This window comes from Microcaecilia unicolor, chromosome 11, assembly GCF_901765095.1.
Source record: "Microcaecilia unicolor chromosome 11, aMicUni1.1, whole genome shotgun sequence".
Classification (NCBI taxonomy): domain Eukaryota; kingdom Metazoa; phylum Chordata; class Amphibia; order Gymnophiona; family Siphonopidae; genus Microcaecilia; species Microcaecilia unicolor.
The window spans coordinates 99319866-99338143 of record NC_044041.1 but is presented as its reverse complement, the minus strand read 5'-3'; the positions used below and the strand labels follow the sequence as shown (position 1 = coordinate 99338143).

General features: G+C 40.3%; 1 protein-coding gene across 1 annotated transcript in view; it reads right to left on the bottom strand.

The window, feature by feature from the left end:
- The window catches only part of ADAMTS10 (ADAM metallopeptidase with thrombospondin type 1 motif 10), a 208783-nt gene extending 191318 nt beyond the window's left edge, over window positions 1-17465 (bottom strand). Inside the window, exon 1 of the mRNA XM_030217418.1 lies at window positions 17400-17465. The gene's annotated coding sequence lies outside the window, so the exon portion shown is untranslated. The remainder of the gene's footprint in view (window positions 1-17399) is intronic.
- Window positions 17466-18278: the final 813 nt, after the last annotated feature.

The following is an 18278-nucleotide window of genomic DNA, read 5'->3' as shown; positions in this document are numbered from 1 at the left end:
TATATCTCCAATAATTCTACATTACATCCATCAAACATTTCAATGGTGAATTCAAGAGTAATGTGATAAACATTCTTGTGGGAACGAGTAGTGTTTGAGCATAACCACTGTTTCAGTATGAGGCTGGCACCTGTGGGAAAGAACATGAAACAGATCAAAGGTGCAGTACAAATGTATCTTAATAGTATTGCCATTAATGATAATCTTCTATTTGGCTTCAAGCTCCTGTGCTTCTCTTAAAATTAGATGAAGCTCTGGAAGGCGCTGATTCTTCTAGACCAGAAATTGTTACATAGGGAGCTCAGTAAAGATCAGTTGCTCCTGGGTATCAGCTAGCTCATCTCTGCATGAGTACAGTACGTACACTCATGAACCAACACACAGCTGCTAAAATCAACCGTTTTCTGTTATTCTTGGAAAAGATATGTAGAATTATACTAGGCTGTAGGACTATTTAAAAAGCACATAAGAACTAATGAGATAATCTGCTTACTCTGTCACCATTCGGTACAAATGTGTTTGCTAACATTAAAATAAACGCAGTGTGTTCCAGTGGCTGTAGGCCTTGTAGTTTTTTTAGTGGAATCTGCCAACCATGTAACACAAACATGGTTTTAATGTAGTTGTCATTAGTGGGGACCAGAGAACAGACTTGGTTAAATTTAGAACACAGTTAAACATTTTAGATGTAAATTGATTTAAGCTGATTGCCTCAGATAGAGGTCATGAAGGAAATATTCTCTTCTCACCCCTCCTTTTCCTTGTTCTGTAAGATCGCTGTCATGGAAAAGAGAAAATTTTCAAAAACAGGATCTTGGGGGCTGATAATCAGTGGCAGTTAACTAGACTGTGATCACCCCGGCACAATCTGGGCAGTGCCGGGGCAGACCTGGAAGTTATATGGAAACCAAAATACTGCTATTCGTTTCCTTTGACACGCCCGTAGATCGAAACATGTCACTCCTCTGTTTCAGAAGTACCACTGGCTCCTGGTAGAACAGCGCATCATTTTCAAGCTACTCACTTTAACTTTCAAGGTGTTTAAGATGGGCGTCCCGCTTTATTTATCTAACCTCACAGTGCCCTATTCACCAGTTCAGTTACTTAGTTCAATAAATGATTTTTGTCTCATTCTCCCCAGCCCATGCAATGTCCAACTTGAATCAATTAGGCATCGGGCTTTTTGCTTTGCTTCCCCTTTTCTGTGGAATTCCCTTCCCCTACCCCTCTGTGCAGAGCAATCATTCAAAGCCTTTAAGATTTTATTGAAGATATGGCTTTTCAAAAAGGCATTCTCTCCAGATTAGGCCGGTTTGAGTTTTCTCTCTATAGACTGTCCTTTTTCTTTGTTGTTGTCTTGTAGGTTGTCTTATCCCCCTCTCCCTGCCCTGACTCTTGAGTATGGTTGGTATGATTGTGCATCTTTTCTGTCCTATAATACTGTAGTTCCTTTTGCCTAATTTTATTTTTAAAATTATAAACTGCTGTGATCTACCAGTTAGATATGCCTGCATACCTAGTCAGCTGGCAGCACCCGCATTATTTTCCAGGTCTGTTGAAGACCCGGATATTTAATGCCAATGCCCGGACATGGCCTGGCATTAAATATTTAGGTTTAACTCAGCCTGAGACTGTCAGTAGCTTTAAAACTGCTGACCACCACAAGCTAAATATTACCTGGTTGGTATCTTAATGAAAATACTTTCTACTGTTGTAGTTATAGTTTATTTACTGTCCAAAGGAAAATAAGGCTTATGAAACCACTGGTGTCCTGGCCACACAAAATTTTCAGGACATGCCAGAAGGAACATGAGGATTCTGACAGGAGTGGGATTTTTTTTTTCTGGAACAAGAATACTAAACACAGGGCCCCTTTTACTAAGTTGCGGTAAAGGGGGTCCTGCGGTCTCATCAGTGTGTGGATTTGCTGTGTGCTGAGGCCCCTTTAACCACAGCAGCTACAAATGTCTGTGTGGTGTAAGTGCACACTTGCCATGTGGCAATTTCTGGAGGGAGCCCTTGCTGCCTTCTATTTAACCAGGCTGATTACCGCTGGGTAAGCCCCCAGCACTAAAAATGAAAATTATTTCCTGTCTCACCAGAAATGGCACATGCTGAGGGCGGCATTTTGGCCAGCTCCTGCAGTAGGCCAGTGGCAGTGCTGGATTAGCAAGTAACAATGTTGATGTTGCTCTACTGTGGCATTGTAAAAGGGCCTAACAGTGAGGAGAAGGAGACACTACTGGGCTCATTTTCGAAAGAGAAGGGCGCCCATCTTTTGACACAAATCGGGAGATGGGCGTCCTTCTCCCAGGGTCACCCAAATTGGCATAATCGAAAGCCGATTTTGGGCGCCCTCAACTGCTTTCCATCACAGGGACGACCAAAGTTCACGAGGGCATGTCGGAAGCATAGCGAAGGCGGGACTGGGGCATGCTTAACACATGGGCGTCCTCGGCCAATAGTGGAAAAAAGGTTGACCTAAATGTGGAGATTTGGGTGTCCCCGACCGTATTATCGAAAAGAAAGATGGCCGCCCATCTTGTTTCGATAATACGGGTTTCCCTGCCCCTTCGCAGGGACGTCCTGCGAGGATGCCCTCAGGAAAACTTGGGCGCCCCCTTCGATTATGCCCCTCTATTGAACCAACAATTTTTATTCCATAAAGTGTCTCAATCTCCTCACTGTGTTTGATGTTCTTGGTGTTCCTCATGAGGTTTTGGTCCTTCTTTGCTACTTCTTTTGTTTTTTTTCTGGAACCTACTTAAATGCACAGATGCATTCTAAGAAGGAGACTCTATTAGTTGTGAGTGAAATTTGTTTTTGTGGGGGTTCACCATTGCCTTTTCCCTTATGAATTTAAATGAATTTGGAGCCTTGGTGTGAAACATCAGGTTGGTTTAAAAAGATTTAGCAAGATATGAAAATTGTAGGCACTGGATAAGCCTATCTCAGCTACTACTACACCCAATGGGAAGCAGACAGTACACAAGTTTGCAAGAGGATCCAGTCACTGTAAACAAGCTTGATTTGAAGTATAAAACAAAACTGAGTAATTTTCCTAGGCAAATTACGTGTGTCCTATTTTGTGCAACTGCTTGAATCTTCTAAGCTACTCTCCTTGTTCTCTGAAATGCAGTAGCAAAGATTTACAGACTGAAACTGTGTGATTGGTCCATCTTGCTGAATCAATAGTAGAGTTCTGCTGCCGTTAATTCTGTTTGCACAGCTTTGCTATTGCTCCACAGCTGTGAACAAGCTATTACATAGTAACATATTAATATAGTAGATGACGGCAGAAAAAGACCTGCACGGTCCATCCAGTCTGTGAACAAGCTATTAGTGTATCCTTTTTCATCAACCCTGTTCTAACTTCTGAGATGCATTTTTTGATAGCACACATTGATGTCACTAGCTTTCAGCTAACCCATGAGCTCAGTTTAGTGTTTCTGAGCAGTTTCATAAGACATGTGAAAAAAAAAAATGAATACACTTCTAGTGCAACCAACACTGATGGATTGCATTATTTGCATACCACACTAATATCATTGAAAAAGATGCTGATTTACTAGCAGTTTTGCCGCTTTCAGTTGTGTAACTATTTAACTGTAAAGAGAAGAAAAGTGGAGTCAACCAGTAGCCTAGAGCTTAGAGCAACAGCACTGTACTGTGCGCATGTCTGAGCAAGATGAAAGTGTCAGCACACATCTGCGCATACATAGGAATGTTACATGTCTGGAAACATATTTTTTTCTGTTTAGACTACTGTTCTGTCTTAAAAGTACCCACAGTACGGAATACCGCCGCCAGACTCATATTTGGAAAAACTAAATATGAAAGTGCAAAACCTCTAAGAGAGAAGCTTCACTGGTTCCCACTCAAGGAACGCATTGCGTTCAAGATCTGCACGATTGTACACAAAATCATTCACGCAGACGCCCCAATCTACGTGCTAAACCTCGTGGACCTGCCTCCCAGAAACGCCATAAGATCAGCCCGCAAATTTCTCAATCTGCACTTCCCCAGCTGTAAAGGACTAAAATACAAGCTGATACACACCACCACCTTCTCTTACATGAGCACGCAGTTGTGGAATGCATTAGCTACAGCCCTGAGAACCATTGACGAAATAACTAACTTTCACAAATCTTTGAAGACACATCTCTTCAATAAGGCCTACAAAGAGAACCCATAGCCTTACAAAACTACCTCAACAACCCACCCAATTATTAAAATCCACCATCTATACTATCCTGCCCAACACCTTCCTTCTCTCTTCCCTTTCTTAATCTCTGTATATTACTGATTGTATCTGATATCCTGGAATGACTATGTCATAACAAAACTCTGTAAGCAACATTGAGCCTGCAAATAGGTGGGAAAATGTGGGATACAAATGCAAAAAATAAATAAATAAACAAACAAACAAATAAATAAATAAATTATGCTCACAGCAAAAAAAAAAACAAACAACAAAAAAAAACCCCACAACAGCAACAATAAAAAAACAACAGCAAAAAAAAACAAACCATACAATCAAAAGAAACTGGCATTCAGTCCTCTCAACTAATCTTTCCATACCTCCTCAGACCTAGCATTCAAATTCTGGCCTTTTGATCGCCTTAAAGTCTTCTGCGTACTTCTCTGCATTGGGGCTAAATAGCTAATAGCCTCATTACCATGTATTTTAATATGCTGTGCATGAGTATCCTACTTGTAGATTCGTGCTATTGTCTGTATGAAGCACTCCTCTGTATCAAGTAACCATAATAATTTATACAGATATCTCGCTAACCACGGGCTTCTGCCTGCACTATCTTTTGGCATTAGCCCCTCAGACTGTGAGCCCACTGGGGATAGGGAAATATCTAGTGTACTTAAGTGCTCCTATCCGAACATGTTCATAAAAGTTAGTGCACACAAAGAAAAAGAAGGGGAACCTCTGGTGTAGAACCAAGGGTCCAGTTTTCCCAATTCTGATTTTGTTCCCTTCTTTTGGAAAAGTTTTGTATATGATTTGGAATCTTAAAACCACAGAAGTGGGGGGAGGGGGAGGGAATGGTGGTGGTTAATGGGGGTAGGAGAAAGTGAGACTTATAGGACCAGATTCTATATATGCTTAAAAAATCTACGCGGAAAACATTTCCACCTAAGCATATGCTATAAGCGGCGCCTAGGTTTAGGCACGGTATATAGAATATGCTGTGTTGATATCCTATGCGCATCCATTTACACCAAGAAAAATGTGGCGCAAATCCAGGCACATAGATTTAGGCGCAGAGGGCCATATGCTATAACAAATGTACGTACATTTTGGAATGCCCATGAAATGCTCATTTGTATACCCATAACTATGCCCCTTTTTGCCTGTGCACATTAAAATGTAGGTGCAGTGCATTACAGAACAGGCTTAGGGAGTTGTGCATGAAAATTCTAATTATTACCAATTAGTGCTCATTATTGCTTAAGTGCTGTTAACAATGCTGATTGGCTTGTTAAGCTAATTACATTACGTACATTGTTATAGAATACTCTTGGATTTTGGCGCAGAACGCCAGGTGCGCTATATAGAATCCAGGGAATAGCTCATGGACAGACAGTGTGTGATCTTTTGCATGGATAGGGCTTTCATTTTTCTCTCTCATTCTCTTACAAACATGTCATCTTTTTTTTCTGAAGGGGGGGAATGCATTCTATTTTAAGGGATGTTTCATGCTAGAGCTAGGGGGAAAACCCTTCTAAACAGTTCTGGAGGCATGTTATTTACATTCCCTGCAGCACTCATCCTATAATTCCACAGCAGCAATTATATCTACAGACAGTTCTAATTACAGAGAAGGTCTTGCAAAAATGTTTCTTGTTATCACTCTCTTCCTCTCTCATTTATATACCTTACCTAGCACCTAAAATAAATCTTAAAGGTGTGGTTTGGGGGACCTGGCATTTGCTGGATTTTGAGGCTTTAATTTGACTGTCTCCTACACAGTGATTTGCTTCAGGTCAGCCAAATTTGGTTTCTCCTTCTTTCATCCACAGACTTCTAGTTCCATTCTCTAGAAAACACAGGAGCTACAAATCTATGTATGCAAGGATGCAAAACCAGGACTGACAGCCTGTCAAGGGAGACTTTGGTCAGGTGGCAGCCCTAATGACACAAGGATCGACTGTCAAACATAAACAGTAGACAATTACAGCAGTAAAAATATTCAAACATCAATACAAAGTATGGCATAGCATGCTACATTACAATGTCAACACAGTAGTCAATAAAACATTTTAATAGACAGCATAGGGTGTAAGCAAAGATGGAGCATATAGATAGATAAGATAGAGTAACAGGAGTAAGAAAATAAGGGGCTATCTTGTTTACAGTTCTAATCCAACAACATTGTAAAAGAGGGGTACCATTTCATACCATTTTGGAGTGTTAACAAATATGCTGTAACAGGGAATTCAGCAGGCATTCGGAGGGCAAGTCTATAAAAAGGAGTCTATTCTTAGGCACCAAAAAGGTGCCCATTTGGAGCCTATTCTTCAAAGGAAAGAATATCAGCATAACAGCGCAATTAAGCACATATAATTTAGGTGTAACCATATAACCAGCCATACAAAACATTTCCCAAAGAAGACAACAAAATCAGAATCAGGGAAAACTGATGTTATCTCTTAAATAGTCCTAAGGCTTAGTCTGATTCTGCAGTTCTTTTCTAGGAATAACGGAAAATGGTTGACTTTAGCGGCTGTGTTATTGGTCCCGGAGTCACATACAGTGCTCAAAACAGAGATGGACTAAATCCTCATGCCTAGATTACTGAAAAACATGTATAAATTATAGTTACACATGTAAACATACAATGCTGTATACCCTGATCAAACACTGCCAGATTCCATCCATGTGTATGGTCACCTTCAAACTGTGCACCATCACATTTAGGCAATGGAAGGTAAAGCTATCAGGTCCTAACCAAGAGTATCTGATACTCTAGGTGAACCATCAGCCATGCACCCCCCAGGGGTACCTCAAGGTCCTACTCCCACTGAAATCCAGCATCTCCCCTTTCCCTCTCTACTCCCCCCCCCCCAGATGGCCAGCATCTCTCCTTCCTCTCTTCACTCCCCCCTCCCAGATTGCCAGCATCTGTCTATGCCCACTCTACCTGCAAGGTTTCCAGCACCTTTCCTTTATTCCACTCAGGTAAAAAACTTAGATTGTGAGCCCACTAGGGACAGAGAAAGTACCTGCATATAATATATATAAACCACTTTGGTTGTACCACAGGAAGATATATCAAATCCACGACCCTTTACATAAGAACATACATAAGAATAACCATACTGTGTCAGACCAATGGTCCATCTAGCCCAGTATTCTATTTCCAACAATGGCCAATCCAGGTCAAAAGTAAGTGGCAGAAACCCAAGTAGTAGCTACATTCCATGCTACCAATCCAAGAGCAACCAGTGGCTTCCCCATGTCTTGTCTCAATAGCAGACTACGGACTTTTCCTCCAGGAACTTGTCCATACCTTTTTTAAACCCAGATATATTAACTGCTGTTACTACATCTTTCAGCAAAGAGCTCCAGAGCTTAAAAATTTGTTGAGTGAAAAAACAGTTCCTCCTATTTGTTTTAAAAGTATTTTCATGTAACTTCATTGAGTGTACCCTAGTCTTTGTACTTTTTGAAAGAGTAAAAAAATCAATTCACTTCTACACCACTCACTCAGTATTTTGTAGACCTCAATCATATCTCCCCTGAGCTGTCTCTTTTCCAAGCTGAAGAGCCCTAACCTCTTTAGCCTTTCTTCATATGAGAGGAGTTCTAACCCCTTTATCATTTTGGTGACTCTCCTTTGAACCTTTTCTAATTCCACTGCATCATTTTCTAAAATATGGCAGCCAGAACTGAACGCAATACTGTAGGTGAGGTCATACCATGGAGCAATACAGAGGCATTATAGTATTCTCAGTCTTATTTACCATCTCTTTCCCAATATTTTTTTCTAGCATTCTGTTTGTTTTTTTGGCTGCCACCGCACACTAGCCAGAAGATTTCAGTGTACTATCTATAACGACACCTAGATCTTTTTCTTGGATGCCTACCCCCAAGGTGGAACCTAGCATCAGGTAACTATGATTTGGATTGCTCTTTCCAGTGTGCATCACTTTGCATTTGTCCACATTAAATTTCATCTGCAATTTGGATGTCCAGTCTTCCTATTTCCTAAGGTCTTCCTGCAATTTTTCACAGTCTGCATGTGTTGCATTTGTCCACATTAAATTTCATCTGCCATTTGAATGCCCAATCTTCCTATTTCCTAAGGTCTTCCTGCAAGTTTTCACAGTCTGCATGTGTTTAATAACCATGAATAGTTTTGTGTCATCTGGAAATTTAATCACCTCAATTTACGTTCCAATTTCCAGATCATTTATAAATATGTTAAACAGCACTGGTCCCAGTACAGATCCCTGCTCTTACTGAATTTTACATCCCCTTCCCTACCCCTATTCCATGTCCAGCACCCCCCCCCCCCCCCCCGCCCACCACCATTCCAGGCCCCTGCAGATGTGCAGACACCACCCTACTTCCTCTCAATCCAGTCCAAAACTTAAAGAAGACTGAGCACAGCACAGGCCTTTAATGACAGGCCCAAGTGCTGCTTCAGGAGGAGTACCATGGTGGCAGGCTCAGCAGGGAAGTGCAGGAAGGCTTTATTACACACTGAAGCCATACCACTGCCTTCAAAATTCTGTTGATCCCCTTCCCCACTCATGGAACCAATTATCTAAAGATCTTAGACTAGAAGACAACCATTCTAAATTCAGATAAGTTGTTAAAATTTGGTTGTTTGACCAGTAATTAGACTGGATGAATTAAAGATCATGAATGATTTTTGAAGATTGTAGTATTTGCTGCTGTGGAGGTGACATCAAGATATTGCTGTATTAAGAGGTCATTTCTGCTCTTGTAATTAAACTGAATGATTTTGACTTTAGGATAGTTAGAAATTTTGCTGTATTAGAAAGAAAATAGGCATTGACATGTGTGATGTACTATGCAATGTTTTATGATATCTGTAAATGCCCTCAATTCCATATAGAGATAAAAGTGGGATATAAATGCCTGATTAAATTAAATAAGCAATAGGATTCTCATGGATTGTGTTAATGCACCTTCCAGACGACAGAAGGATCCTTAGTTTGACAATGCTGTACTTCTCCATAAATACCTACTGAGATATAAGGTATGTGGTTGGAGGAATTTGCGTACTACAGACACTTGAGATAAATTTAAGCGGTTCGTCTACGCTTATAAAATGTATTTCCAGGACACAAAACTGTTCTTATGGATGAAATAACTCTTATAGTAAGCATTCTTTGGAGAGAAACAATAATATTCATAACTGTAGAAATAAAGGTACTTTCCTTTTACAATTGTCACTTTAAAAAAAAGGAAATTCTCAATTGCTTTGAATAAGATGGACCAGAAACACCTGCCTCTGATCTTTCTGTCTTATCCTGGATGCATTCCTTGTGTTTCTGACCCAGGTTAACTGAAAACACAGTGCTATCTCAATATTAAATCTGTTGGAATGTAATTGTATTTTACATGCATTGACTGTCACCTATTATTTCTCTGTGATTACTCTGTGACCTCTGATGTGAATTACTTAGAGAGGTCACATAGCTATGCAACTTCCTGTTGGGGGTTAGATGCAGCACATGCAGCACATGGAGCACATGGAGCTCATGTTCTCTCCTAACCTGAGAGGATCTATGGTGGTGTGAGCATCCATTACCATCTAAGCACATGGAAGGAGCTGATAATACAAATGTATAGTAATATGTATATATAAGCCTGTCTGATTATAATCTAACTACAAACTGTGAGTAAACAGATGTTTTGTTACTTCAACTTTAAAGTGACTCAGCAGTGAATTATTCAGGGGTGAATGAGAGAGAGATGAAGAAAGAAATTAACATTTCTAAAGCTGAAGCTGTGTGTACTAAAATCTGCTAATTATTTACTACAAATAATCCAACAAAAGGGTTATGGGCCCAGGGCCAGGAATTGAAAAAGAAGAGAAATATTACCAGGCAGAAAAAAAGGCCACATTTTTCTCTTAAGTTTTTAAAGGAAAGATTCAGTCTGTCTCTCTCTCCCCCCACACAGCAGACAGAAGGCTAAGAAAATGGCTGAGGGAAGAAATTCACCATTGTTCTATTCTCTCAAGGTGCCTAGATTAACTGAGTTTAATTATCAGCAGTGGGAATTAAGATTCATATGTTTCCTTCGAGCAAAAAGATTAGATATATGCTTAGACCAAGACAGAACAGCTGAAAATATGGCTGAATGGGACAATGCAAACTATTATGTGAAGTGCATGCTTTTGGAAGCTCTCTCAGAGAAACAAGCCATATTAGTGGAGGGAAAAGATACACCAAAGGACATTTTATATAAACTGAGAACTATGTATGCAACTACATATGCAAAGCAGCAACCAATTTGGTTGGCAGAGTTGAATGAAACCAAATTAAGGGATAAAAGTAAATGTAATGATCACATTATGCATCTTATGTCTTCATTTCAAAAGCTAGAACTTTCAGGAATTCCCATGTGTGATGCATTGAAAAGAGCATTTCTTTTTACCTCACTATCAAAGAAGTTTGATGTTTTTAGGTCTGTAAATGAGGCCATTGAAGGGCAATCTTTTGAACAGGCAACATCAAAACTAAGGCAGGAATGCATAATAAATGATTCTGAGGAGATGTGTTCTCAAAGTCAGTCAGAGAGAAATGAAACAAATTTCTTGGCAAAGAACAGAGGAAGGCGGAGCTATGGGAAAACTCCACCCAAGGGCAAGCTGATTTGCTACTCATGTGGAAAGGAGGGACATGTATCTAAATGGTGTAAGGAAACACAAAACACTCCCTCTAGCTCACCTAAGCCAATGGAACTAAAGAATTTTCAAACCAGGAAATGTATGAAGGACAAAGATAAACACAAGGGCTATCTAATGGCAGAAAAATCTTTGACTATGGTAAATAATAATTCAAATGAAAGTACTTGGATTTTGGATTCAGGGAGCACATGCCATTTAACCAATTGTAAAGATTTCTTTCAGGAAATGTGTCCAGAGGAAGGTATTCTTAAAACTGCAAACGCAGGGACTGCTAAGATCCAAGCAAAAGGTATTGGATTCTTAAAATGCAAAGTGTCTAATGAAGTTAAAGAAATTCCTGTAAGTGATGTCTTGTATATTCCCCAAGCAGTTTGCAATATGCTTAGTGTATCTACATTAGATAAGAAGGGATTTGCGATTCATTTTGAAAACAGTAAGTGCACAATCTCTAAAAATGATGAAGTGTATGCTGAAGCTTTTATGCATAATGATGTTTATAAACTGAGCATTTCAGGTGAAGCCTCACATATGGCGCAAGTAAGGAAGGATGATGGTAAATGTAGTCTGGAAATCTGGCACCGCCGCCTGGGACATCGTGATTCTAAGGTGATCCAGGATCTTTACAGTAAGCAACTGGCCACCGGCATTCAGATAAGTGCAGATGCTGGTAATATGGAGAAATGCATAGACTGTGTTACTCAAAAAGGTGTGAGACCCTCATTTCCTGCATACACAGGAAATAGGAGTAATAAAGTACTGGACTTAATACACAGTGACTTATGTGGACCGTTTAATATCCCATCATTGGGAAATAACAGATTTGTGCTAATATTCTTGGATGATTTCTCTAGATATTGTGTGGCCTATTTGCTGAAAGAGAAAAGTCAAGTCACAGACATGCTGAAGAAATACGTAGCCATGGTGAGCAATAAATTTGAAAGAAAACCAAAGGTTCTTCAGACCGACAATGGTGGTGAGTTCATTTCACAAAGCATGCGCACATTTCTAGAACAAGAAGGCATTCAACATATCACAACAGTAGCTTACACACCAGAGCAAAATTCTGTTGCAGAGAGAAAATTTAGGTCACTTGTGGAAATGACCAGATGTATGCTGTCAGATAGCAATCTCCCTAAAAGACTATGGGGGGAAGCCATTCTCACAGCAGTGTACCTACAAAACAGAATGCCAACTAAAGGCGCTGAGCGCACACCACATGAGACATGGCATGGTAGGAAGCCAAACCTGTCACACATAAGAACATTTGGAAGTACAGCATATGCTCATGTACCAAAGCAAAGAAGGCATAAGCTGGATTCCACAACAGAAAGGGGCATTTTAGTTGGCTATGCTCCAGGACACAAAGGATATAGAATTTTGAATCTGAAAACTGGCATTGTTGGCATAAGACATGTTACATATTTTGATGAAAACAAAAGGGTTGATAAAGGCTGGATTATCCCAGATGAGCCTTATCATCCAGAATATGAAACTAGAACCATAATAGACATGCCAGTGTATATAAATGCCATACCAAGGCAGATGTCTGAAAGCAACTCATCTGTATCTAACGAGGAACAGGCAGAGGAAACAGACACAGAAAGGATCATTGAAGAAGACAGTACAGTTGGAGAAGGGGAATCAATTGGAGAAGGACTCTCAGATTTAGAGGATGCAGAAAGGTCGGACCAACCTGTTGTCAGACGCTCATCCAGGGAAAACAAAGGTGTTCCACCCCCAAGACTGTCTTACCTAACAAAGTCAGCAGAAGCTCAAGAGCCCTTAACATGGGATGAGATTGAGAAAATGCCAGCAGAAGAAGCTGCTGAATGGCATAAAGCTGCACAAGAAGAAATTGATGCATTGGATAAAAATAATACTTGGATTCTTACAAAATTACCTCCTGGCAAGAAAGCTATAGGATGCAAATGGGTATTCAAGTTAAAAAGGAATGCACAAGGAAAAGTGGAAAGGTATAAAGCCAGATTAGTGGCAAAGGGATATCTTCAAAAATATGGAGAAGATTTTGATGAAGTGTTTGCACCTGTAGTGAAACACACGACAATTAGAACACTTCTGAGCATTGCAGTCTCAAAAGGCATGCAAGTCAACCACATTGATGTGAAAACAGCGTTTCTTCACGGAGATATAACTGAAGACTTGTACATGGAACAGCCAACAGGTTTCATAAATACAAAACAAAGACAGCTAGTGTGTAAATTAAACAAAGGTCTTTGTGGATTAAAGCAAAGTGCAGAATGTTGGAATGAAAAATTGCATGAAATATTGACAAATTTAGGATTTAAGCAAGGTGAAGCAGATAAATGTTTGTACACTAGGTGCACAAATGGACAATATGCATACATTTTAGCTTTTGTTGATGATCTGCTCATTGCAAGCAAAAGTGAGCAAGAGTACAAGGACATTGTAAAGTGTTTAAACCAGAATGTTGAGATAAAAGAACTTGGTAATGTGTCATACTATCTTGGTATAGAAATTGAGAAACAAAATGATGGTTCTTATCTTCTAAGCCAGAAGCAGAAAATAAATGAGCTTATTGAAAGTTTAGGTATGCAAGATGCCCAAGTTGTAAGCACTCCCATGATCACTGATTTTCTGAAGGATGAAACAGTAAGAGAACCTTTACCAGATAACATCCAATATAGATCAGCCATAGGTAAGCTTTTATATCTAACTACCACATACAGGGCTGATATAGCAAATGCAGTAGGAATTTTGAGCAGAAGGGTCAGCTCACCTACCAAATCAGATTGGACTGCAGTTAAAAGGATGGTAAGGTATTTAAAGGGTACCATTGATTGTAAATTAAAGATTTCAGCCAATAGTAATCCAAAACTAATATGTTACTGTGATTCAGATTGGGCAGGGGATCATTCTGATTATAAATCCACAAGTGGATATGTGTTTATGTATGGAAATGTACAAATTTCATGGGCCAGTCATAAACAAAGTATTGTGAGTTTGTCTTCTACAGAAGCTGAATATGTGGCCGTATCGGAAGCGTGCAGAGAACTGATGTGGATTGAAAAACTTTTGCTGGATTTTGGAATAGCTGAAAAGAGACCAATCCAGATAATGGAAGATAATCAGAGCTGCATCCGACTGTCACAGAATGACAAGGTTCAGTCACGCACCAAGCACATCGCAACGAAATACCACAACGTGCGAGAGTTGGTGAAAGAAGGGGTCATCAGTCTACACTATTGTCACACCAGTGAGATGACAGCTGACATCATGACCAAACCGTTACCCAGAGAACATTTTGTGAATCTGCGTATAAAGCTTGGACTTTGTATGAATAAATAATTGCATGACAGTTATGCATGAGAAGGGGTTTGTTGGAATGTAATTGTATTTTACATGCATTGACTGTCACCTATTATTTCTCTGTGATTACTCTGTGACCTCTGATGTGAATTACTTAGAGAGGTCACATAGCTATGCAACTTCCTGTTGGGGGTTAGATGCAGCACATGCAGCACATGGAGCACATGGAGCTCATGTTCTCTCCTAACCTGAGAGGATCTATGGTGGTGTGAGCATCCATTACCATCTAAGCACATGGAAGGAGCTGATAATACAAATGTATAGTAATATGTATATATAAGCCTGTCTGATTATAATCTAACTACAAACTGTGAGTAAACAGATGTTTTGTTACTTCAACTTTAAAGTGACTCAGCAGTGAATTATTCAGGGGTGAATGAGAGAGAGATGAAGAAAGAAATTAACATTTCTAAAGCTGAAGCTGTGTGTACTAAAATCTGCTAATTATTTACTACAAATAATCCAACAAAATCCACTTTAGAGGACTAAAAATGTGTTAAACTGAAATACTTGCTGAAGATGTATATTGCTACAAGGTGGTGATATACACCTTCTGAAGGAGAACATAAATGTACTTTGCAATTTGTAATTTGATCTGAACCAAGGCTGCTTCTTCTGTGTTCCCCTAGCTCTGGGAGTTGCTGCAAGGCTCTTCATGATCAGTTGATGGAGAGATACCAAGGGTGAAACCATCCTAAAAAGTGAGCCTGAAGATCAAAGAGTGAGATCTTCAGAAGGTGCTTCCGGAGTATAAATCTAAAAAGATGTAAGTGTAGTATTGCTTTGAAAATGAAAAACAGCAGAATAAAATTATATATCCTTTTCTTTGAAACCTCTGAAAGGATATAGAGTGGAGACATAAGAACATAAGCAAACCCATGTTGCATCAGAAGTTAATTGAGCCAAGCAACCTATCTCCAACAGTGTGCCCAGTAAGGACCCAGCAGTTGAGGCAATATGGATACATTGGGCTGAAAATTGCTTCACTCGGTAGCTAAAAGTATGAGAATAGGTCTCACAGCACATGCACTTGTAGGGGTAAGTTATGGGGCAAAGTACAGGAAGGTGTACTCAAGCTTTTTTAATAATAGCAAGACTACATGGCTTTTCTACTCTTAGGTTTGCCTCTTGTGAAAGCAATGATCAGGATTAGCACACTGGCACTGAGGACCTAAGGAATGAATGAGCTCAAAACAGTGTGAGAATGAGACAGATTTCAAATGAGTGTCACACTCCTAATGAGGGAAACTTGGCACTGGGGTCAGGATTAGGGTTGCCAACTAGATTCAGATTCGCCCGACTGGGTCGATCCAGTCCCGGGCTTACCCCAATCCATATGTAACCCATGGTTATCAAAGTAATCATGATAGAGTGAGTCCCAGGTAGCAAGCAGGGCATTAGGGGAGTGACTGGAGGACCCGGGAGGAGCTCAGAGGGTATAAAAGGAAATCCCTGTGGGAAGGATTCTGTCTTTGGTTTATTTATTTGTTGCATTTGTATCCCACATTTTTCCACCTATTTGCAGACTCAATGTGGCTTAAAATAATACATCATAACAAGCGCTAATCAAGAGTAGATAAACAATTGGTTACATAAAGAACAAGTGTAACATGTGGTTCTGCCTCTTGCTAAAGTAACTAGCTTTGGGTGTGGGAGTTAGGTGTTACTGTTAGTTCCCCTGCCAGATGAGATGACCCATTGCAAGAGAAGGGGGAGTCCTGTAGCATTGCGACCAGTGAATAGATTACCTGGACAGTAAACTGTTATATTGCATCAGCCATTAGAGGAGCCAGAAACTTGGCGGATTGGGGAGTCTGGCCATTGTTATATTCCTAATGATACTTCGATGGTCTCGCATAACTTGTACAATGTAACCCATAACCAAGTTGTAACAAATGTATTTCCATTATTCATATCTTATTGTAAGCCACACTGAGCCCGCAAAGAGGTGGGAAAATGTGGGATACAAATGCAATAAATAAATAAATAAAAAATAACCTGGGCTCGGGTGAAATTGTAGTCTACCCTGGCTGATAGCGAGACCTTCGGGGTGGCAGACCGAAGGGAGTATGCAGTTACTGGAAGTCTAGCCCGGATGGTATTGAAGTACATTGGGAGTGTAAAATCCGTTCTGGGTTCTAACTGAGCTGCACGACAGGCATGAGGGTTAAGCACGTGTATTAGCCCAGAAAATATATTATTGCTTATGATCACATGGAAAGCAATATGATCTGCAATGGAACTGTATGAAGACAATGCAGTGAAACCATCAGTTAAGAAGTTAATAAATGATCCAGTTTCTTTTAATCTTCTGAGTGTGGTGTGGTTCCTGTGTGGATGAGCTGATGGGACCAGAGTGAGTAAGTAAGTGAAAAAAACATGCAGTGCTTCTAGAGTTCCTTCTAACCCGGGATAGTAGGACTGGGTTACACATGCAAGGAAGTACTTGTAGCCTTGCTTTTCTTAGGGAATCCAATAGGGAAATCAGAACCACAAGTCCCTTGCATGCAATGGGGTAATCCCAGGAGTAGCAAGGGGGTCCGATGGCAGTTAGGAGAGCTGGCGCAGCCAAGTATTTTCAATGACATTCACTCTGGCAATATTTATTTAACCTTAAAAGCACCCTTCCCTCTTCTGTAAGGTTGTTGTACAGCACTCAGACCAAACCACTCAAAAAGCTTCTCAAAAATTCAACCAATGGTTTTTAACAGCTTTCAGAAAGCTGCAGAAAATTTTTTAAATAAATGCCAACGATTTTTATCCTATAGATATATACTATTTTTTTTCTGAACTCAGGATTGACACAGAACTTTCCTTTCCCTGGCTTCAAAACATTAGATCCTGGAATGCAATCCTTGAGAAACGAACGCAGACACGGTTCAACTATTTCACCTCAGTTATCTCCCCCCCCCCCCCCCCAAAAAAAAAAAGACAAAGTAACCTGGCTGGTAAATTAATCCACACATGAATGGAAATGAAGGTAGACAAACAAATGTACATTATTTATGTCTTACATGTATTTAAGAAATGTATCAAGTTTTTCCAAGGGAAATTTATGGCCAGAAATGTTTTCGTATCATTAATTGTAATTCCCTCCCCCTCCTCCTCAGTATATAAATGTACTGAAAGGCACCCAAACCTTTTTACCTTTTGGCGGGGTTTTCGTGTACTAGTCCAGAGGCTCGCGCTAGAGGGAGCAGGGCAGGAACTAGGAGACCGGCGGGGCTTAAGCCTTTCAGAGAAGATGATTTTCTTGTCCTTTCCTTTCCATTGCTTAGGGAAGTCAGAAGCAGGAAGAGAGCAACATAAGAGAGGAAGCCGTTGACTACTGTCTCGGGATTTTTTTTTTTTAAATGCCAGAATTTAAAAAAAAATTAGAAAAGCAAAAAACAACCCTGCTTCATGACAGCAGCAGTGCAGAAGGCTGGTCCTTTTTTTCTCTCTCGGCAGTGAATACAGCTTTCGGCTTTTTGCTTATTCCGGTCAGAAATTAGCAGCTGCCTGCTGAGGGACAAGGATAGCTCATTCATTCAGCGGACTAGTCAATGCTGCTATTTAACTGAGGGACTGGAAAGTTTACATTTATCACAGGAGTAAGGGGCCTTAGAAAGATTTGAAAACTGTCAGAAGGGAGGCAGGCCAGCACATCCTGGTTTTGCTGTGCTCCCTGTCCTTCTAAGCTTATTATTTTGTGATTTATTTTAAGAAGCTAGAACAACAAGTCCCCTAATGCATTTTGGAGTGGGGGGGGGGGGGGGGGGGGGAGGGCATTAGCATGAGTTCATCACTCCAGATCCTCTTGAAAAGTTGGTACTCAACACAAATTACCCCTTCCTGGAAGTAGCAAAGGAGTTGCTCAGTATTGGTAGACGATCAAAAATTCACTGTGCTCATAGGGCTGGCACCTATGAAGCCCACCTTATCCCCCAGGAAGTGGGAATCCTGCAGAGTTTTTATCTCTCCTTCAGCCCGGAGGGCAGCAGCCCATCAAAAAGCATCAAAGCAATTTAAAAGTATTACACATTT